This window comes from Erythrolamprus reginae, chromosome 1 (genome assembly GCF_031021105.1).
Source record: "Erythrolamprus reginae isolate rEryReg1 chromosome 1, rEryReg1.hap1, whole genome shotgun sequence".
In the NCBI taxonomy this organism is placed as follows: Eukaryota; Metazoa; Chordata; class Lepidosauria; order Squamata; family Dipsadidae; genus Erythrolamprus; species Erythrolamprus reginae.
Genome location: NC_091950.1, coordinates 351,230,238 through 351,253,998, shown reverse-complemented (window position 1 = coordinate 351,253,998; position 23,761 = coordinate 351,230,238). Strand labels below are relative to the sequence as shown.

General features: G+C 41.6%; 1 long non-coding RNA gene across 3 annotated transcripts in view; it reads right to left on the bottom strand.

The window, feature by feature from the left end:
* The window catches only part of LOC139157464 (uncharacterized), an 86,575-nt gene that overhangs the window by 61,807 nt on the left and 1,007 nt on the right, over positions 1-23,761 (bottom strand). For 2 of the 3 annotated variants that reach the window (XR_011557490.1, XR_011557491.1), the window contains exon 2: positions 19,989-20,108. This is a non-coding gene — a long non-coding RNA (uncharacterized lncRNA). Of the gene's footprint in view, positions 1-2,411; positions 2,490-19,988; positions 20,109-23,761 lie in introns of all 3 variants that reach the window. The other variant, XR_011557489.1, reaches the window with a different exon arrangement.

Sequence of the window (23,761 nt, the reverse complement as noted above, 5' to 3'; positions counted from 1 at the left end):
CTTTTAAACAAAACACGGCTGGCAAACTGACAAAGTTTCCATCCCTTGTTTATAGAGACAGTTTTTTTTTCTTACAAGATTATTTATTTAATAGCTTGGAACATTTCATAAGACATATCACAGTTTATTCAAACTAAAGCCTGAGACACAAGTTATTATTTAAATGTTGTATCAAATGCATTTAAGAGCTGGTCGCGAGTAATTTTTATCCTCTTGTAATCTCGTTATATGATGATGTCATGGGAGAAGGACATTGCTTGGATTCTTCACAAGCTAAGAGCAGCACCACTTCAATAGTTAACTATTCCTGAAGTGAGAAACAACACTATTCCAGTCTGTTCTTCCCTGTCTCTTGCAGAATCTCTCATTCCCTATTTCCATATCGTACCATGTCGGGTACTACGTATTACTTTCATACACTGAATGAATCAATTTTGAGGGCACATTGTAGCCTTCCCAACTTGAAGAAGGCTACAGTCGTTTGAATTTGGATATCAGATTCAAATTATATTACTTCAGATCCATTATACAGAGACCTAGCTCACTACAGAAGCCTATAATGCTGGGAAAGATGGAAAGAGAAGATGTTGGCAATCAGCAGCAAAGTGGATGGGATCAGATAGGTAGCACAGATGCTCTGGAGAATATTTATCCATGTGGTCACTTTGATGGCACATAATCAATCAATCAATCAAATCCAACATGCCTAGATTAGATGGGCGTAGATTGGGGAAGTATTATTTATTGTTTTATGTAATCAAATGATTAAAGGTAATCCTCAATTTACGACCAGGAACTTAGTAAGTGTTCAAAGCTATTGTTATGTATGTAAATAGTGTATATGTAAATAGCTAATATGTAAATATGTTATGTAGATACACTGGATATGCAAACCGGCCACGGATTGGCTAAACCGCGGCTGGGAAATTCAAGAGGCTGTCAAGCCACGCCGCCACAGGAAAAAAGTTTAAAAAGGACAACACAGCCGCGCACCTTTATCTTTTTTCTTCGATACACCGTATTTGTTCTGTTGCAAGTTTGTTACCGTTACAGTCGATTCCTAATAAAACGAATCAGGCTACAACGTGTCTATTGCCTCATTCCGATCCAACAGATATGCTGGACCTTCCCCCCTCCCCCGCAAATGTACTTACTTATGATCTCATTCTGAAGTTCCAATGGCTGCCTCTGCTGCAGTCATGTGATCATATTTCAGTCACTTGGCAACCAACCTATATTTACAGCCAGGTCACATGATGATTTACAACATTTTTACTGAAAACTATTTCCTGTTTTCAGCAAAAACATTCTGTAGCAAACCATGGGTTCACTTAATGACCACCGATTCACTTTATGCTCATGATGATTTGCTTAATTATCACACACACACACACACAAGATCATGTTCTGACCTGCTTCATGACAGACTTACAATCATAATAAAAAGGCTCCATTACAGCTATAAGTTGAGGTATTCCTGTATCTTTCTTCATGGCACTCTAAAGAGTAAAATATAAAGAGTAAAAGAGGCAAAAGCCTGCCCTAGAGTGATTACAATCTAAATCTTATCAGATGGGTAACAAGTAGCAAAGTACGTTCCCAAGGGGAAAAATTTCCGAGAAAGTACACATTAAAAGGATGCTATATAAATTGCTCAATCTTTCTGCCACTGCTATGCAGAGTAACAGCTGGTAGCATTCAACCCAATCCCTAAATTGTTATTTCTTTCATGGAAAGTTCCATTTTCATCTTTAGATATATTGGAAGCAGAAAATGCATGCTGATACATGAGGTAGGAAAAATGTACGGTGACTAAACAAGTTAAGTTTCATCGAGATCAGAAAACAGAATCAGTATAAACAAGATCAAATTAAATCCATGGTTTTATGCCTGATAAGCATGCATTAGTTAGTTTAAAAATGTGGGCATGATTGCTGATGAAGAGGGGTCTCTAGAGATTTCATTGGCAAGGAACTATGGCCCTTGTAATCCCAACATATCTAAAGAGTGCCAGGCTTGAAAAGCTTGGTGTAAAGCCAAAGATAACAGAATAATTGCAGGGTAGAAGTGAGTAGAGATGGAATCTTAGATGATGCATTTTCTGAAACATACACAATCTGGGGCTTGTTTGCTTAAGTAAGTTCAGTGCACACAAGGTTATTAGTTTCTATTTAAACAAATCAAACTATTCTAATTCAAACTCTAATTGGTAGGTTTTGTTTGAGTATTTCTTGCATATTGTTCTCTGATAAAGCCTCTTATACGTCTATCTTGGAAATTTAGCAATGAATAATAATAATGCAAGTATAATTGTTGTAATCCAATCATGTTATGCAGTAAGCTATGTATCAAACTATCAAGGATTTGACTTGCTCAACTGCTGGCAAAATAGTCAATTGGAAAATTGGTACCTGGCTAAAGTCTTCTAGTTGATGAGTAGATCCATTTTCCAAAGGGGGGATTAAGCTTCTCCAGGACTCACGTGAATCCTAATCAGTGATAAAAGATAAGAAAAACATTCTGCCCAAGTCCAAGCATTGATATCTTTTAGAACAGAGATTTTCAAACTTGGCAACTTTAAGATTTGTGGACTTCAACTCCCAGAATTCTCCAGCCAACATAGCTGGCTGGAGAATTCTGGGAGTTGAAGTCCACAAGTTTTAAAGTTGTCAAGTTTGGGGACCCCTGTTTTAGAATCATTTTGACATCAAGGTTAAGTTTGATGTCTTATGGATTTATTTACAGATAAGGAATGGGCAGTGAAGGGCTACCAAAATTTTTACTACCACACTGTGGGCATGGCTTATGCATTTTCTTTCAACATCTTTCAGTGCAAATTGGCTGCTCTGGGGTGGAGCTTCATTTTCACTACCCCACTGCGTTCTCCCCCTGTCCAATCAGTAGCCCACCCCTGGGAATGGGTTATGGGAAGAAGAGATACAATATATTTGTGCAACCATATGTGGTCAAAAGCTATCAAACTTGTTTATACTTCTTGCAATGCTCTTTACATGGGGCTATCTTTGTAGAGTGTTCGAAAACTTCAAATCGTCCAAAATGCAGCCGCACGAGTGGTTATGGGCCTTCCAAGGCATACCCATATTTCACCATCACTCTGCGGACTGCATTGGCTGCTGATTAGTTTCCGGACAAAATTCAAAGTGTTGGTTATGACCTACAAAGCCCTACATGGCATAAGATCAGATTACCTCTGAGACTGTCTTCTGCTGCACAAATCCCAGTGTCCGGTCAGGTCCCACAGAGTTGGCCTTCTCAATATGCCATCAGCCAGACAATGTTGACTGGCAGGACCTAGGGGAAGAGCCTTTTCTATGGGGGCCCTAGCCCTCTGGAATCAGCTCCCCCCAGAGATTCGCACTGCCCCCACCTTCCTTGCCTTCCAAAAAGTTTAGACTCATCTTTGTTGCCAGGCCTGGGGTCATTAGATCTTCCCCCCTGACCAACGAGTGTTTTTAGTGTGTTTCATGGAGTGAATGATAATGAATGTTTTAAATTATATTAGGGTTTTTAGGGATTTTTAATTACAGTAGTCACCTACTGCGGCTTCACTTCATCACGGGTTTCTGAGGAAGTCGATCGGCAGATTTAAACAGCCCGCTGAACTCGATCGGCAGGTTTTTTAAAAAAAAAATATATCTAAAATTGTAAATACTGTATTTAAATACTGTATCTAAAATAAATACTGTGTGGGAAGGGTTTATAAACACTTAAAACAATGAAAACTTACCAAACAATTACAATATAAATACTTAAATAAGTACTATCAGTCGATAAATTCCCCATCGCGGATTTCACCTATCGCGGCCAGGACTGGAACGTAACACCAGCGATAGGTGAGGGACTACTGTATATTAATTGGATTTAGATGTACTATTATGTTTTCTTACATTATTGTTGTTATTATTATTATTATTATTATATTATTATTATTATTATTATTATTATTATTATTATTATTATTATTATTTATTAGATTTGTATGCCGCCCCTCATCCATCAGCGCAACCAAAGCAGTTTCCATGCTGTAGCCAGGCCTGAATCCTAACTGCTGAGGGCCTAGATAATTGGATTCTTCCAAGGACCTCTGGAGCTGGAGCGACACCACCTTCTCAACAACCTTCTCCATAAAGGGAAGGTTGGAGACTGGATGGAAGTTATTAAGTACGGCTGGGTCGAGGGAAGGATTCTTGAGGAGGGGGCGCACGAGTGCCTCTTTGTAGGGAGCCGGGAAGGGCCCCTCCTCGGAGAAGCATTGACAATCTCCTGGACCCAGCTCCGTATCACCTCCCTGCTGGCCGAAACCGGCCAGGAAGGACACAGGTCCAGTAAACAGGTGGGGGAACTCACAGCTCCAATGACCTTGTCCACGTCATCAGGTGTCAGCAGGTCAAACTCCTCCCAGACAGATGGACTAAGATGATATATGTCTTCACATATATATGCCTCACAATATATGTTGTGAGCCGCCCCAAGTCCTCGGAGAGGGGTGGCATACAAATCCAATCAATCAATCAATAAATAAAATAAAATAAAATAAAATAAATAATACATACATACAGGAAAGAAGGAAGGAAGGAAGGAAGGAAGGAAGGAAGGAAGGAAGGACTGGTAGTTATTTCTCTGTATTTTTTCTTTATTTCCCTCTTTCTTTTTTCTTCTTAATTTTACTATCTTCTTTCTTTTCGTTTTCCATCCTTCTCTGAGATTCATTCATATTAGTTTCTATCACTGTAATTTAAATCTTCAACAAAAGAGTGATAGATGGATAGAGAGACAGACAAGATTATTTTTAAGTCATAGTGATGTAATATGATAACATTTTCTATTGATAAGTTTTCTTTTTTGTCTATAAATTTCAACAAACATGCTTACACGTATTCTCCATATTGTCCAACTACCTTGAGATAGCCCCTTCAGATTCCCACAAAATTGGACTTCCCAGAAACATCAGCTCTCAAACTTTTCATCTGAAGAGTTTAACATCTTAATTGTAGGAGCCAAATATTTCCAGCTGTTGCCTTCCATTTTTTCCCACAGCATCTTGGCTGAGATCTGTTCATGACTGTTGTTCTGCAACAGCCTGAGATACTGTATTAGCATAATCATTGTTTATGCTGGATAGAGAAATATTCTTCAAGCCTTACTTCATTAACTTTAAAAAAAACTTGCTAACCTGTTTATCTTCAAAGAATGGAAACTTTTTCCATGTGAAACAGTTTGGGCAGAATGTTTTTTAAAAAGAGAAAGACAGTCTTGATACCAAATACCAGAACTCAATTTGAGTAGAAAACTGGGAAATGTCATTCAGACTTCAGTTGCTTTGCAGAGCTAAGAAACTGTTTATAAATAAACAGTTAAACTTTAGATTGTTTGATTTAAAGCTTTTGCTTTCAGCTTTCTAATTTATATTATCTAAATATTTACTTTTCCAGTAATTAAGGAGAGTTATGAGGAGCACTGTGACATAAGAACTTCCCATACAGAATACAATTGAATCTGAAACAGCTATAAATGCATAAGAATGAGCACTTGTGATGCAACTGTGGTTTGGTAAGCCTGCAGTCCATTTTATTTTATTTTTAAAAAGACATTTTTAAATGATATTAGTATTAGTAAATACTTCAAACTTCTGTATTACACTCCTAATACCTAGATGGATGTGGTTTCCCTTTCAAGCTATATATTCAACCTGAGATTTACTGTATATTTGGAGTATAAGACGTACTGGAGTATAAGATGCCCCTTAGTTTTGGGGAGGAGAATAGGGAAAAGAATCTGCTTACCAGATACTCATCTGGCTAGCATCCTTAGTCAGAGAGAGTAACAATGAAAGAGCTTGCAAGCCAGTAAGAGCTGGGAACACTGTTAGCGCCTGGTTAGCGCTGGAAAGAAACATTCAGAGGAAGTAGAGCAATTTTTAAAAAACCCTACAAAGATGAGGTTTGGAAAATCCAGCATAGTGATCTCGTTTGCTGTGTTGTATCTCCCCGCCTTTTCCGGTTACAGTTTCGGAGGCTCAGATTTGTAAGCGGAAAATGGTCCTTGAGAAGAGGCAAATAAACCTTAAACACCCAGTTCTTATCTAGAAAAGTTCGTAAGTAGAGGCATTCTTAGGTAGAGGTACCACTGTACTTTAAAATAACCTAGCTTGAGATATAGGGAAAAACACCATGAAGAATTAACAATAGCTATAGAAATGTAATGCAGTGCCAAAGCACAGAAGAATCTGTTATCTCTTTCTTACTTGTCAATAAATACTATCAGAAATTCAGCTTCCCGGCTTGCGCATGTGTGCCAGAAGTTGCTCTTCCAGTTTCTGGCACATCTGTGCATGCAAAGATCAGTTGGCTTGCCAGAACTTGAAAGACCAATGTGTGATGGCTGCTGTGCCCGAAGAGATGGCTCTGTGTGACACTTCCAGCATGCATGCTATAGGTTCGCCATCATGATTATAAAGTATAATTTTATGTATGAAGTATAAAACTGAGTTGGGTTCAATACTAGTTAAAATCCAAGTTGTTCTTAAATGACACATAATCAGATGTTTAACTCTCTTCTATTCTTTTTTTTTTAATATATGGCCTATGGCAATGTTCTTAAATAGAGCACATCTGTTTCTGATATGTAAAAAAAAGAAAGAGGTATTTTTGGAAGAACACGAAATGAAATAAAAATTTCCATATCACTCACATAACAAGTGTTCATAATTGAATCTAAGATGACATAATAAATCGTTCAAAATAAATTAAAAGGTTATAAAAACACAAATTGAAAATATTGCTACCTTCTGTCTTTCTTCAAATACTGAAAGAGAAATACCATTGATTCTATGCAGCAAACTCCATGTTTTCACACAAATCAAAAAAGAAACAAAAATCTAATATGCTCTATTGCAAATTATGAAAAACAGATTGTTTTCAAGAAAGATTGTTTAATAAGCAAAAAGTTAGATAAGTGACATGGGAAAAAGTATAAACCAAAAAGATGAATCAAAGTAAATATAAAGTGTTTTGTTTTGTTTTTAAAAGGAGGGAAAATGATTGAAAAATCCAGTGCAAATGTTCAAGAGATGGAAAGAGGGGAAAATGAAATTATGTCAGGAACAAATATCCTGTGGGATCTTGTGGACCTTGACAATAGAAGTCATGTTGTCCTTGGGGGAATAAAATGTGCTGAGAATGGAAGCCCCTGGACATGAATTAGTCACTCATTTATTGTGTTTTTGCCTTCTTGGACACTATTTTTTGGATCATATTATCTCATGCTATTTATTTATTAACATATTAAATCAATTATTTTCAGAAAGAGAATGAATGTTTAAGGATATTTTTCCCCTAATTTTTATTTAAAGTTTTTACATAGTTAGAAGATACAGAACTACAGAAAGGAAGAAGAGAAAGAGGGGGAAGGGAAAAAATGCATTAAAAATCCATCCATATTTACAGCAGTTACAAACCCATTATCCTTCCTCCCTCCTTAACATTGCAATAATCTCCTCTGCCCCTTATTTCATTTTTTCCTTTGCCAAATCCAGAAATCACCATTTAACTTTTTTTTCCCCCATTTTCAGGAAAAAGATCGATAAAAGGTTGGGTAGTCCAGTGGTGGGATTTAAATTTTTTACTACCGGTTCTGTCGGTGTGGTTTGGTGGGCATAGCAGGGGAAGGATACTGAAAAATCTCCATTCCCTACCCACTCCAGGGGAAGGATATTGTAAAATCCCCATTTCCATCAATCAGCTGGGACTTGGGAGGAAGAGAATAGATGGGGGTGGGGCCATTCAGAGGTGGTATCTGCTAGTTCTCCGAACTATTCAACATTTCTGCTACCATTTCTCCAGAACTAGTCAGAACCTGCTGAAGACCACCTCTGATGGGCACCCAAAACATTCTTCCTCTGTTAGACCATGAAAGGAAAGTAGATCCTACCTGGAAATTATGGCCCTGCAAGTAACAATAGTCATATAAAGCTGGCTAGGAAATCATTAGGATCTTGAATAGGGCTAGAAGACTGCTCTTATGGTCTCCTATGGTTATTTTATATATTTGTTTGTTTATCAAACACGTACAAGATAGCAGATATAAATATGAACGTGGACATGAACAAAGAAAATGAATACAAATAAATGGGGACAGTACAACAGGGATGGCAGGCATACTGATGCGCTTATGTATGCCCCCTTTACGGACCTCTTAGGTCCACGATAGACAGTTTAACGTTGAAGCTGTGGGAGTTTGAGGATGTAACAACAGAGTCAGATAGAGCATTCTAGGCGTTGACAACTCTGTTGCTGAAGTCATATTTTCTGCAATGAAGTTTGGGCTCATTTGAGTCACATTAGGTAGATTGTCATTCTGAGGCCATTGACACCAGAGGCAACCCAGGGTTCAATGAACCTGAGCGGGTGAAGGCTGACTCAGATCAAGATTCTGGCAGAGTGCCTCAACAATTACCATACTCCTTGAGAGGAAAGAAAGCAACAAACCAAGCCAAGCCAGCAGCTGGGACTGTATAAGAGCACAACCAGGCCCCTCCCTCTTGTGTAGAAAGTACTCTCTGGCTCACTCTATTGCTCCCTGCCCTGCATTTAGACCATAAGATCTGGACTGGCTAATGGGATTTCTGGCACTAGAATCCAGGACTCTTGTGTCTCTATCTTTGCTCTCTCTCTCCTGGAAGTTACAGATTCGGCGAACTTTCCAAGTCTTAAGGGTTCTTTGGCAAGTTACCCAATTCCTTCCTCTATCAGGAAGTTTATGACAAGGCAATAAGGATGTTCAACCTTGTAATTAGCATTCTGTTTATAACAACTGGCACAAGGAATTTACTGACAACCAATGCAGTTTCAACAAAATGGTGCTATTTTGATGACTGATGGGCTGCAATGGCATAGTCTGTAAATAAATTCTGTGCCAGTTGTAGCATCTAAGTAATCTCTAAGGGAAGATCAAGTAAATTTAATTGCAGTAATCTGAAGATGACATGGATCTTTTCTTGCTCCAAGAAAGACCGCTAACAACAGATACTCTATAGCTGACGAAAGGATTTTCCGACTGTGGCTTCCACCTGCTGCTCCATCAGGAACTGTAAATCCAGAACTCCCAGACTGCATGCTAACTCCTTTGGGATGGTGGTACGCATCAGGTGCTATAGATGGAACAGACTTCTATATTTTGCTAGCATTCAGCCATAGGCCGTTTTGCTCATCATAGTACAAGGGTCTCCAACCATGGCAACTTTAAACCTGGCGGACTACAACTCCCAGAATTCCGCAGCCAGCAAGCTGGGAATTCAAGTCTGCCAAGCTTAAAAGTTGCCAAAGTTGGAGACCTCTGTCACATTACACAGTACAGCCTGCAGCCATAATCAACACTTTCACCACATCACCTATTCTACCAGAACTTGAAGTGCAAAACTGGATGTCACCAACATAATGATGATGCTTAATCCCAAAATAATGAAGGCATTCCCCTTAATGTAGGTGGTAAATGTGGCTAAAAACCCCCTATCTGTTATGGCAAGCCTAATCATACCAATAGTAAAAGCTATTAAAACTCTCCCTGTTTCATACCACATTCTCTTTAGCTTGCTGAATACAGTGAGTGCATTTATTATAGAAGTTTAGCCACATAGTTGGAAGATTCTGGAATTTAATCATAAAGTTTATTCTGTCTTGCCAGCTCTTAGAAGAGATAAGATAGAGGCAGAACTGATTACAACGCTATTATCAAGGAATTACATCTCATGCTTGAACATAGTTACTAAGCGTATTGAAAATCTGTTGGCTATATTCTTGCAAGATTTGTTGGAGAAAATCAGAAGTAGTATTAGTACAGAAGATACATTCTGAATCAGGAGTGCCTGGCTTAAAGTGCCTATTCAATTAGAAACCATAGAGTTGTAACCAATGATAGCTGGAGATTTATGTAAATAATGAAAGGCAAGGTGCAGAAGTAAGTCAAGCGTAGCAGTGCTTTAAAGAAAACTTTGTAGCTGCCAAAACATCTTACCACTGCCACCTTGTGGGCAATCTGAATGAAAAATACCTTTACTTTTGAACGTCCAAGTCCTAAACTTACTATATAAACAAAAATACCTGAGGGAATTTTTATATTGATGTATCACTGAAACTTCAAAATATAAATATCTCTAAGGGTAAAAAAAAGGGGGGTTTGATTTAGCCTCCATTGCGATTCTTCTCAACTCTGCTACACACCTTTCTAATTAGACTTCCTATTGGAGAAGCTGTAAGGCACTTGGATTGAAAGATACACACCACAATAGAATACAGATAGTCCTTGACTTACAACACTTCATTTTGTGACTGTTTGAAGTTACAACAGGAATGAAAACAGTGACCTGTGACTGTTTTTACACTTACAACCATTGCAGCATCCCATGGTCACATATCAGTAATCAAAATTCAGACACTTGGTAAATGTCTCCAATTTATGATGGTTACAGTGTCCCTGGGTCATGTGATCCTCTTCTGCAATGATATTCACTTAACAAATGTGACAAGGAACTCACGTAACAAAGTATCACTTAGCAACAGAAATTTTGGGTTCAATTCTGATTGTACGTCTAGGATTACCTATGTACAGCATTCCCCTGCTTGCTCTCTCTCTCTCTCTCTCTCTCTCTGTGTGTGTGTGTGTGTGTGTGTGTGTGTGTTGAGGGCAGGATTTTCTCCCACTAGCTTCCTTTCCTCTTTGGTTGTCTTTCAACATTCACAGGACAACTGCACCGCCCAGGAAAAATAAGGCTACTTGTTTGTTTTGCAGAGTTATTTCAAGACTTTTGAAATTTAAACTTTTACATATCAAAAAGTTAACTTTATAGCAATGAATAACAAACCACATTCTGGATCATATAAACTGACAGCTTTTTAGAATCAGCCTACTACTTTGGTCCCCTCAATTAAATAATATAATGCCTGGAAAACTGCTATTATTTTCCTGTCAATAAACTAAAGCTAAACATTGGGCAGCAGTGGATTAATGACAGCATCGCCATTGTATTTCATTGTCCTTGGTATTAATTTAATATTAAGCCTCAGTTGCCCAGTCAATTTGTTTTGCTGAAATCCAAATGCAGTATATTTCAAAGTCATATCCTGGGCAGAAACAGAATCTATTCAGCTCTCAAAAAGTTCATTAGAACTAGCATTTTAAGCTCTTATATACAAACTTTTTTAAGACTGCAGAATGCGTTGAATGTATTAAAATTGAAGGGAGAGAAAGAGAGTCTTTAAAATCTCTTCAAAAAACAATATCGCTTGACTAAACATGCCAAACATTAAGATATCCTCGAAAAAGAGGCTTTATTGTTAAAGTAATATCACTTCCTTCTCTAGCTAAACCTACCATCAAATAGCAAAATCAAATTACAGTGATCCCCCGTTTATTGCGTCCCCAACCATTGCGAACAGGGTACTTCGCTATTTTTCAACCCGGAAGTCAAAAATACCATCTACGCATGCGTGCCGGGCACGCATGCGTAGATGGCAGCGGCTTCCGTGGGTCTTCCCCCTCTTGCTGGCGTCAGCGAGGAGTTTCCCCACCGCCCACGCAAACTCCTCGCTGCCGCTCGCCCGCCCTTCGCCTGCCCACGCCGTTCGCTCCCCCCTCTTGCTGTCGGGAGGGCGAGAAGCCCTCCCCAGCACCCGCTCGCCCGCCCTTCGCCCTGGCGGAGAAATTCCAGCCCCCACCTGGTCCCGCCCGATCCTCCTCCCTGAGGCAGCTCGCCCTCCCATGGCCGCTTCCTCCACCCTCTATTGCAAGCCTCTCTCCTCCCATATTCTGCCCCCCTCCCAGCTTCCAAGCTGCATTCGCCTTCCTCCGCCACCACCAGCATCCAGCTCCCGGCCAAGCAGCCAGGAAAGCCGAGCCGGGCGTGGCTGGGAACATCGGCGCGGGAGGCAGGAGACGGCCGCCGTCACCGCCATACGCGGCTCGGCTTCCCTGGCTGCTGCTCCGGTCGCCCGATCCGTCTCCTGCCTCCCGTGCCGATGTTCCCTGCCAAGCCTGGCTCGGATTCCCTGGCTGCTTGGTCGGGGGGGGGGGGGGGCTCGGCCGAAAGGAGCTGGAGACGCAGAGCTGAACACACCCCTTCATCCCCAAAGGCCGGCCTTTTTGTCTGGGAGGGAAGATGACGTGCCGGTGGCACAGGGGCGAGGGGCGGGAGGCAAATCGCTGCGTCTCCAGCCCCTTTTGGCCGACCCCCCCCCCCTCCGGCCAAGCAGCCAGGGAAGCCGAACTGGGCTTGGCGGGGAACATCGGCACGGGAGGCAGCTTCTGCCGGACATGGGCAATGGGCGGGACAGAGAAGCGGGGAGAATCAGGAGGCTCCTTTGGCAGCTGGGGGCTGCCTGGCTTTGTTGTTTTGGCTGCAGCGGGTGCCAGGCAGCCTCCAGCCGCCAAAGGAACCTCCTGATTCTTCCCGCTTCTCTGTCCCGCCCATTGCCCGTGTCCGGCAGAAGCTGCTGCCTTATTGCTCTTTGCCGGCGGGATGCAAAGTGCTGGGGTGGGAGGGTGTCCTGACAGCCCCCCCACCCATATGCTTCGCCTCCCGCCGGGCAAGAGCGCTCGGGTGGCAACTTCTTCTAGATACGGGCGATGTCCACGCTCTCTCTCGGCGCTTTCGAGCCGAGTCCGTGAGCGAGTTCGCTCCCGGACTCGGCTCGAAGGCGGCGAGAGACAGCGCCAGGAACGGGCCTGTCCACGCTCTCTCTCGCCGCTTTTGAGCCGAGTCCGTGAGCGAGTTCGCTCCCGGACTCGGCTCGAAGGCGGCGAGAGAGAGCGCCAGGAACGGGCCTGTCAACGCTCTCTCTCGCCGCTTTCGAGCCGAGTCCGTGAGCGAGTTCGCTCCCGGACTCGGCTCGAAGGCGGCGAGAGAGAGCGCCAGGAACGGGCCTGTCAACGCTCTCTCTCGCCGCTTTCGAGCCGAGTCCGTGAGCGAGTTCGCTCCCGGACTCGGCTCGAAGGCGGCGAGAGAGAGCGCCAGGAACGGGCCTGTCAACGCTCTCTCTCGCCGCTTTCGAGCCGAGTCCGTGAGCGAGTTCGCTCCCGGACTCGGCTCGAAGGCGGCGAGAGACAGCGCCAGGAACGGGCCTGTCAACGCTCTCTCTCGCCGCTTTCGAGCCGAGTCCGTGAGCGAGTTCGCTCCCGGACTCGGCTCGAAGGCGGCGAGAGACAGCGCCAGGAACGGGCCTGTCAACGCTCTCTCTCGCCGCTTTCGAGCCGAGTCCGTGAGCGAGTTCGCTCCCGGACTCGGCTCGAAGGCGGCGAGAGAGAGCGCCAGGAACGGGCCTGTCAACGCTCTCTCTCGGCGCTTTCGAGCCGAGTCCGTGAGCGAGTTCGCTCCCGGAATCGGCTCGAAGGCGGCGAGAGACAGCGCCAGGAACGGGCCTGTCAACGCTCTCTCTCGCCGCTTTCGAGCCGAGTCCGTGAGCGAGTTCGCTCCCGGACTCGGCTCGAAGGCGGCGAGAGACAGCGCCAGGAACGGGCCTGTCAACGCTCTCTCTCGGCGCTTTCGAGCCGAGTCCGTGAGCGAGTTCGCTCCCGGAATCGGCTCGAAGGCGGCGAGAGACAGCGCCAGGAACGGGCCTGTCAACGCTCTCTCTCGGCGCTTTCGAGCCGAGTCCGTGAGCGAGTTCGCTCCCGGAATCGGCTCGAAAGCGCCGAGAGACAGCGCCCCCCGGACCCCCAACCCGGGTTTGGGGGGCTGCTAGGAAGCCCCCCATGCCGGCGGCAAACAGCCGCGCCGCCCCCAATCTTCGGCTCCTCGCTAGCGCTGTGGGAGTAAAAACACCGTCTGCACATGCGCAGACGGTGTTTTTACTTCCGCATCGCTACTTCGCGAAAACCCGCTCGTTGCGGGGGCTCCTGGAACGGAACCCTCGCAACGAGCGGGGGATCACTGTACACCAGATTTACAGTCTATTAATTCAGATGCTGCATATTAGTAGCCAATCGTCTATGTCAGTGATGGCAACCCTTTTTCTCCTCGGATGCTGAAAGAGCGTGCACTCAGGCTACTGCACTTGTGTGAGCGCCCACACCCATAATTCAATTCCTGGGGAGGGCGAAAGCAACTTCCCCCATCCCCCCCACAGAGGCCTTCTGGAGGCTAAGCTTGTTTCCAAACTTCTGGTGGGTCCGTTAGGATCATGTTTTGCCTTCCCCAGGCTCCAAATGCTTCCCTGGAGCCAAGGGAGGGTAAAAACACCCTCTCCCATATCCCCAGTGATTCTCTGGAAGCCAAAAACTCCCTCCCAGAGCATCTGTGCAAGCCAAAACTCAGTTGGCCAGCACACACATGCACATTGGAGCTGAGCTAGGGCAACGGCTTGTGTGCCAGCAGATATGGCTCCGCGTTCCACCTGTGGCAGCCGTGACCTAGGTTCGCCATCACTGGTCTATGTGGTACATAGAATCAAGATTATATAGGAAAATGGGTAATATATATATTATGTTCTAACAACAAAAATGTAAGTGTATTGTGCAAAATGTTTTGGAGTCATACTAGTGTTTGCTCCCTTCCTACTTTCTTGCTCAAGAGGCTCACTTCTAAATAAACAACAGTACTGAATATTCTACATATACCTATGGCTTTTCACTTTTTTCAACTATACTCCATTTCACTCTTCCCCATCTGGTTTTTAATTCTTCAACCCTCCCTTACCACTCAAGGCTGAATCAGATGTCCATGCTTTTGAAGACACACAATCCTGGATATGAAGTTTATAATGTGATTTTCCCTCTCCCGTGTTGATGATTTCTGAAAACTTTGCAAAAGTTTGTAAACTTTGAGGGTAAGGGTCTCAAATTCAAATCATCAAGGGCTGCATGAGATCTGATTCAAGGGCTGTGGTTCTGAAACCTTTTCAGAAATCAATGAAAACATCTAAGTTAAAAATGAAGACTACAATAATACATCATGAATATAAGCTTATTAAATAAAAATTACTCTGATAGATTTTTCATCATTTCATTTTGCCCACTTAGATGTCAATATTTTTTTCATTTATCAGAATACAATAATGTCACATCCTGAGATAAGCCTCAATGTTTCCTCCAAATTTTCAAATTAGACTTGCCATCAGTAAAAAAAAATTAAATGATCACAGATACAAAGAGCTGTTCACACATATAGTTCTACTGAAGATAAAGGTACTATGGATTTTCACAGATGCATTTGCCAATATGAATAGAATAGAATAGAATTCTTTATTGGCCAAGTGTGATTGGACACACAAGGAATTTGTCTTGGTGCATATGCTCTCAGTGTACATAAAAGAAAAATATACATTTGTCAAGAATCATGTGATACAACACTTAATGATTGTCATAGGGGTCAAATAAGCAATGAAGAAACAATCAATATTAATAAAAATCTTAGGATACAAGCAACAAGTTACACTCATACAGTCCTAAGTGGGAGGAAAAGGATGAGAGGAATGATGAGAAAAAACCTAGTAGAAATAGAAGTGCAAACTTAGTGATAAGTTGAGTGTTGAGGGCATTATTTGTTTAGTAGAGTGTTCTTGTGTCTAGTTGTCTTGGTGTGCAGTGCTATGTAGCGACGTTTTGAGGGTGTGAGTTGGACCAATTTGTGTCAAGGATGTGATGGGTCAGTAAATATTTTCACCACCCTCTTTTTGACTCCTGCAGTATACAGGTCCTCAATGGAAGGCAGGTTGGCAGCAATTGCTTTTTCTGCAGTTCTGATTATCCTCTGAAGTCTGTGTCGGTCTTGTTGGGTTGCAGATGACAGAAGAATGTAGAACTGACTAAAAGGAAAATAGTCTAAAGGGAAAAGGCAGGCACCCATCCAGGAGGTTCTTTCACCCCAGCGGCGGATTCCTCGTTTGCATACCAGTGCACTGTGTACACATTGCGACTTTTTGTGTCCGTGTGTCACTATGCTTGTGCATGCCTCCCCTCATACGATTTTGCTTCCATGCATGCATAGAAACAAAAAAGTGCCTAAAATTACATGTGCACACCCCCTTGTGCAATATTGCTTCCGTGCATGCGCAAAAGCAAAAATGTACCAAAATAGTTTTTAAATGGTGCCACGCACGGACCAAGAATGACAGCACCGGAGTTGTTGTGTGCAAATTGCACAATTGGTGCACTACTACCGGACTACTGCACCAGGGCGCACTGGTAGGAACCCATCTCTGCTTCACTCCCTGTGGTGCAATTGGGCATAGGTGGCAAGGTCTGCAGACAGAGACTGGAAAGGTCACTATTTCCCTCTGGGCTCATCGTTCAATTGTCATAGGAAAAAACAATGTCAACAGGAAGCAATAATGCAATGAGCTGCCTATCCAGTATGCATCAGAGGCTCTGTGACTCAGCCAAGGGATCATGCGAAATACCTTATTTCTAAACAAACCAATGATTGGCTGATGTTGACTGCTGAGCAGTTGTCTGACCTGGGTGGCCTCCCAGGCTAAAGTTCAGGTAATGTGCTAATGCATATAGAGAAATACCTACTTGCACTGTTAAATTACATAGAAAATAAAAATAAAAGGTGTATTCACTGTTGAAGTAATCCTAATCTTGACTATTTCGAATTCTGGGATTCAGGCATACACATTATAGCAAATTTACTATCATTGCAGTACTTATTTTAGTTTTAATAGCACTGCACTAGCAGATACAACTAATATGAATTAAAGTATGTCTGTTAGGTTTGGTTAGAAGATGGTGTTCGTTGTTGTTTTTTGTTGTTCTTTTCATGAATACAGTACAGATAAAATGCTTTTCGTTTATCAATTAATGCCCTTATCATTTGATTTTATTATACTGTCACAGACATTTATTCATTCTGAAATTTCAAACAAACTTACATGTCAAAACAGTAGCCTAAATCTGCCAAAAATGTAATCTATGAAAATCCATCAAAAACCAAATGTAGTAAATCTATAGCAACTGATTTTTTTAGCATTTTAAAAGATGCTTGATCAAACATCTTTTGGAGTTCAACAGTATAAAGCCCTTGAACAATTTCCATCAACTTTTAAAGATAATTTCAATATCTATCACCATTGAATTTCATTTTGTTAGATAGCGACCAATGTTCAAGTCTGTCAAGATCCTGCTATATCTTGAGCCTATTTTCAGGAGAGTTGGCTATCCCTGCCAGTTTGGTGTCATCTGCAAATTTGATGAGTTCCCCATCTATCCCCTCATCCAAATCATTGAGGAATATGTTAAAGAGTACTGGGTCTAAAACAGATCCCTAGGGTATCCCACTGTATACAGTAGTACCTCGTGATACGAACCTCTCGTCATACGAACTTTTCGAGATATGAACCCGGGATTCGGAATTTTTTTGCCTCTTCTTACAAACTTTTTTTGTCTTATGAACCACCGCCGCAAACGCCGAACCCGGAGGTTTGGCAAAAGTTCGGGTTCGGGTTCAGGAGACCGCTGAGAAGCGCCGCCGCCCGGCTGTCACCTTCCGAAACAGCCGGGGGGCTTCTCGGCATTCTCCTGAATGCCGAACCCGGAACTTAAGCAAAAGTTCAAGTTTGGGGTTCGGGAGAATGCCGAGAAGTGTCACCGCCCGGCTGTCACCTTCGCAGAAGAGCCGTGGAGCTGTCGGCCTGTCGGGAGGCTCAAACGGACGTGGGGATCCCCATTGGGAATTCCAGGGGCAGAGCTTTGACGTCACGGAGACGTCCTTCCTAGCTGGCCAAACCGTGAACTCCAGGAAGGACGTCTTCGTGATGTCAAAGCTCCGCCCCTGGAATTCCCTATTGGGATTCCCCACCTCCGTTTGAGCCTCCCAACCGGCTGACAGCTCCATGGCTCTTCTGCGAAGGTGACAGCCAGGCGGCAGCACTTCTCGGCGTTCTCCCGAATCCGAATGCTGAACCTGAACTTTTGTCCAACTTCCGGGAATGCCGAGAAGCGCCTGGCTGTTTCAAAAGGTGACAGCTGGGCGGCGGCGCCCAGCGGAGTGCCGTTATTGCGATTTTTTTTGCTTGCACGCATTAATCGATTTTACATTGTTTCCTATGGGAAACATTGTTTCGTGTTACGAACCTTTCACCTCACGAACCTCCTCCCAAAACCAATTAAGTTCGTAAGACGCGGTATCACTGTATTTCCCTCAATCTAGATGCAGTTCCATTGAGGACTGCATATTGAGTGTGGTTGGTCAGCCATTTACAAATCCATCTGGTGGTGATGCTGTCTAACTCACATTTTTCTATTTTATCAAGTATTAGATTATAATGTACTTTGTCAAATACCTTAAGGAACTCCAAGTAAATTACACTAGTTTTGTCACTTTGTCAAAGAACGCAATAGGATTAGTCTGGCATGATTTGTTTTTGACAAACCCATGTTGGCTTTTGGTTATTACTTTGTTTGCTTCTAGGTGTTCACTGATTCATTGCTTGATTATCTCTTCCAGAATCTTTCCTGTTATTGAAGTCAGGGTTGTGGGTCTGTAGTTTCCTGGATGATCCCCCCCCCCTTTTGAATATAGGAACTATATCAGGTCTTTTCCAGGCCTCTGGCAGTTTTCTGGCAGTTTCCAGAATCTTTGAAAGATATAGTTCAGTGCAGGGGTTGGTTCCAGTTTTTTTACTACCACTCTATGAACATGGCTTATTTTGAGGGTATGGCTTGATGGTCATGTGACTGGGTACGAGTGGTTTGGCAGTCATGCGACTGGGTGGGGAATAACTTTGTGGGCATGTGACTGGGTGATCATGTGACTGAGTAGATGTGGGCAACTTGATGCACATGCAGCACACCAGTAGGAAAAGGTAAGCAACCCATCCCTAATATCTGCCCTCATTTAATTGAATTTCTAATTCACCCTGCTTATTTCTCATACTCTCTGCATTGGTGTTTTCCATTCAATTCAAAATTGAAAATCAATTCAAATTTTAACATAATTGTTTGCAGTTTGAAAATGTAGGATACATTTCTGCCTTCTGCCCCACGAATCCCAGAAATCAGTTAGGTCCCACAGAGTTGGCCTTCTCCGGGTCCCGTCGACTAAACAATGTAGTCTGGTGGGACCCAGGGGAAGAGCCTTCTCTGTGGTGGCCCCGACCCTCTGGAACCAACTCCCCCCAGATATCAGAGTTGCCCCCACCCTCCTTGCCTTTCGCAAGCTCCTCAAAACCCACCTCTGTTGTCAGGCATGGGGGAATTGAAATTTTCCTTTCCCCCTAGGCTTATAGAATTTATACATGGTATGTTTGTACGTATTATTGGTTCTTTAAATTGGGGTTTTTTAGATTATTTTTAATATTAGATTTGTTTACATTGTCTTTTTATTGTTGTTAGCCGCCCCGAGTCTGCGGAGAGGGGCGGCATACAAATCAAATAAATGAATGAATGAATGAATGAATGAATGAATGAATAAATAATAAATAAATAAACAAACAAATAAATAAAACAAACAAATAAATAAATAAAACAAACAAACAAATAAATAAAATATTTACTCTTCTACAAACATTAATAATTAAACATATAATTATGCATTGGTTCAAAATGCAAAAATCTCCAGACTTCAATCCAATTCAATTTCTAGTTTCAGAGTTATGCCTCAGATTTCCAATAAAAATGAGTGAATAGCCAAATATTTTGTTATGAAATGCTACTGAAGAGAAACACGTATTTTCAAAAAAGTCTTAACTTTAAAATATGTACAAACTGTCCTAGTCCCTTGGTAGTAATGTGCTCTCTTCAACATATTGAAATCTGATATGAAAGGATAAATGTTTTTCCATAACATCTGTTCAGTAAGCCAATACAGGCCATCTTCCCATTTGTCCAACTTTTCTAAGAAATCAGAATAACTTTTTCGGTTGCGGTAAAGCACTGTTTCTTAGAACAAAGATAAATCTAATGTGACAAGTGTACCTTAACTTTAAAAAAAAGGCAAACTCAGCTTCTTGCTTGCCAAGCATAACTGAGATGCTCACCTCTGCCACCAAAGAGCAATAGTTATTTATAGTAGCCAAGATGAGAAGCCCGGGGCTTTGCTCTCCTCATTTTCTTTCTTTCTCTTGGACATTCTTTCTCTTTCTCCCCATGCCATAAACCTGCAATATAAAGAGGCTGAATGTGAAATGCATGTAACAGAATTGGGCCAGAGGTCTATTAGAATTGAAATACTGTCTTCAGAGCCCCGGTTCTACAAAAGCTGATCTCCAGCTTTGCTAATAATAATTGGGGTTATGGGGGTTCTGTTTTTTGTTGTTTTCTTCCAGCCCACAACACTGCATACATCGTCCAGAATAAAATACAGATCTGAAGTACAATTGGATTTATTAAAAAGAACAGTGCAAGGGTGGGTGGAAGCAATGTGACCATTTCTGCTTTGTTCTAGAATTCTAGGTGTAATATGTTATCCACATCTCAAACAGTCAATACACAACTTTAAAACAGACTCTAAACTGCACATAATATAGTCTAATATTTTAACTTTTTTACTTCTTTGATTATTGAACTCTCCTCTGATGAAGCATTTTGAAAAAGTCAGATTTTGCACTTTGGTTAGGTTGTTCTCAATAAAAACATGGAATACTTACACATTTTGGAATTATTATTATTTATTACCTTGCCATGATATTTCATAGGACCGGATTGTTTGAAGTAAACTTACTAAATCAATAGAATCATCTGGGGATTTTTAAAAAAATGTTTATTGTTAGCAGAAGTGGGCGCAGAAAGGGTTTATTATTCCAAATCTGTCAGACCTACATGACTAATAGGCCTATCAGGAACCTGAAGAAATATACTATGTAACTATCTCATTTACTTCACTTAAATCTCTATGAAAGCAGCATCATAAACTATGCTTTTAGGTGCAAAGGAGTAATTGTAACAGTAGTAAAATCTTTACTTACATTCCTGAATGATTATTTAATATACCATTTCATCCAAAAGAATGGAAAATGTTTTTTTGAGTTTATGGCACTTTGCAGCAATTTGCTTTCTGAAATGAGTCAGAGTACAAATATGTTTTGTGGAATGTCATTGTTTAAACAAATAGTAGATCAATAATTTTCTTCTTAGTCTTGCCAGATTTAAAAGAATGATATTTGACATTCACACCTAGTAATAGTAGTAAAAGGCAAGGATGTATAATACTTTCATTGCACAATATTTTCTCAAAAATATAACAACTCTTTTATGCTAAAATAATTTCTTTAAAGTGCTGGTATTTCTGATTTCTTGTAGGAAAGAATTGAACGTACAACTTTTTTGTAACGTATAAGTTTGTCTAAAGGTAGATTTCATTCCTTCAGTTCCTCTGAATTCAGAATTGGGAAAGCTAAATGAAGCTGCTACTGTGTTTTCCTGAAAATAAGACCCTGTTTTATATATTTTTGAACCCTGAAATAAGTAGTTGGCCTTATTTTTGGGGAAGTCTTATTATTTTGGGGCACCTGGAGCAAGACGGGGTTCCTCTTGCCATCTTACCTGATTTTCAGCTCTGTCTCCCTAACGTTAATCAGAGGAGATGGTATTTTCAGGAAAGGGTTTATTATGGGGGCTTATTTTCAGGAGAGGGTTTATTTTGGGGGAAACATGGTTATTTATTTATTTATTTGTTTGTTTGTATCCTGCCTTTATTATTTTTGCAAATAACTCAAGGTGGAAACACATCCAACACACCTTCCTCTTCTTACTTTCCTCACAACAATTCTGTGAGATAAGTTTGACGGAGAGAGAATGATTGGCCCAAATTGTTTTATTAGCACCATTTAAAAATTCAAAATATAGTAATATACATGTCACAGAGGAAACAGTTCCTCAATATATTAAATTGATCAATCTGTCCTGAAGAAAACAAATAAAATTTCTTCACATCATTAATATTAATATTATTCCCAAACCATCTAAAATAGAGTGGGAGAGCTAACATATGATATCCCCAGAGCTTTAAAACAGCAGCACTTAAATGGTTTTGTCTTTGATTGGGCTAAAAGCGCAACAAAGCAGTACACAAAAGTAAATAAATTGCTTTCATGATAAATTGGCTAGTGGAGAATAATGTCAACTGAACCCAACTTAGATGTTTGTTCAAACTGCTCCAACAGATTAAAAAGCCAGGGAATAATGAACATGAACTTCAAAAATGTCCAGTGCTTCATTTTCCCTAATACTTTAATGAAACCATTGAAAAAGAATGTGATTCGTGTGTCTTAACCAAACATTCAGAAAAAATGGGTCAAAAACATCAATAAAGAGAAAACAAGTAAAATATAGAACATGCGTTATAATAAAGGAAAATAATATTGCTTCTACAAATACATCTTCTATCCATAAACCCATGGACATTTTGGCAGGTGATTACAATCACATAGAACAAGAGTGACCCATAGGATATAATATTTGCGTTTTGAAAAGGCTTGAACTGGATCTGAGAAGCTCATGGAAGATCAAACTACTAATGGCTACTAATATTAAGGACTATTTGCTATTGCTGCTGAAAGAAATTGAAAGGGGGTACTGGTCTCCTTTTCTATTTTTGGGGCTTCCCAAATTCATCCAATTGACCACTAAGGGACATAGAATGTTGATTTAGATTTAGCAAGGCTTTTATTATTTTACCTTCTATAGAGAAAGATAACTTCTAGAATAGAGCATTGTCAGTTTCCAAATTGTCTGCTAACTTCTCAACCAATGGCAAAAATACCAACTTTTATAGAACTCTTCTTTGGGGATTGTTCAGTCATTTGGACAATATACCACATGTAACAATGAAACAGAGTGCGCCTTGCCTTATTTCTACAATTTTCTATTTGAGGTTATTTTAGTTCATACTAACATTGATCTTTTGTTCCTGTTAACTATCCTAACCTACTTTATGTCACTTTCCCCTGATCCATGTGAATGGGATGGGGTTTTTTTTTTGGGGGGGGGGGGGTTGTGCCTAAGGCAGACTAGAACTCGAAGTCTAGTCTGACGCCTTAACCACTACCCTGGATATCTCACTCACTCTCATGCACAGGAGCTCCTTTGAAGCCATGGTATATCCCCTAACGTTATATCCCCTAAGGTACATTTTCTTTTATGTACATTAAGAGTATATGCACCAAAGACAAATTCCTTGTGTGTCCAATCACATTTGGCCAATAAAAAATTCTATTCTAGTCTATTCCTATTCTATTCTAAAGCAGGGATCTCCAACCTTGGCAACTTTATAATTGCATAAAGCTATAATTGCACTTAACAATGTACTGGGGGGGGGGGAGTCACCATCAGTGAACTGCTGGACAATACTACTTGGTCTGTTGTGTGGATGGTTCAGGGGGGAAATTGTGGCGGGTTGAACATGTTCTTTCAGACTGTTATGTATGTATGGCGTCATTCGAATTTCATTGCATGGATATACTGTGTATATACACACAGTGGACTACTGCCTGGACGGGGGGGGGGGGGCGGCAGGGGGAGGACACAGTGGGGTAGCAAAAATGGAGCTCCACCCCAGAGCACCCAATTTGCACTGAAATATGTTGAAAGAAAATACAGGGTGTCCTGCATAAGCCACACCCACAGTGTGGTAGTAAAAAATTTGGTAGCCCTTCAATGTATGTCAGTAATGGGGTACCAAAATGTTTACTACCACACTGTGGGCGTGGCTTATGCATTTTGTTTCAACATCTTTCAGTGCAAATTGGGTGTTCTGGGGTGGAGCTCCATTTTCGCTACCCCACTGTGTTCCCCCCATACGGGCAGTAGCCCA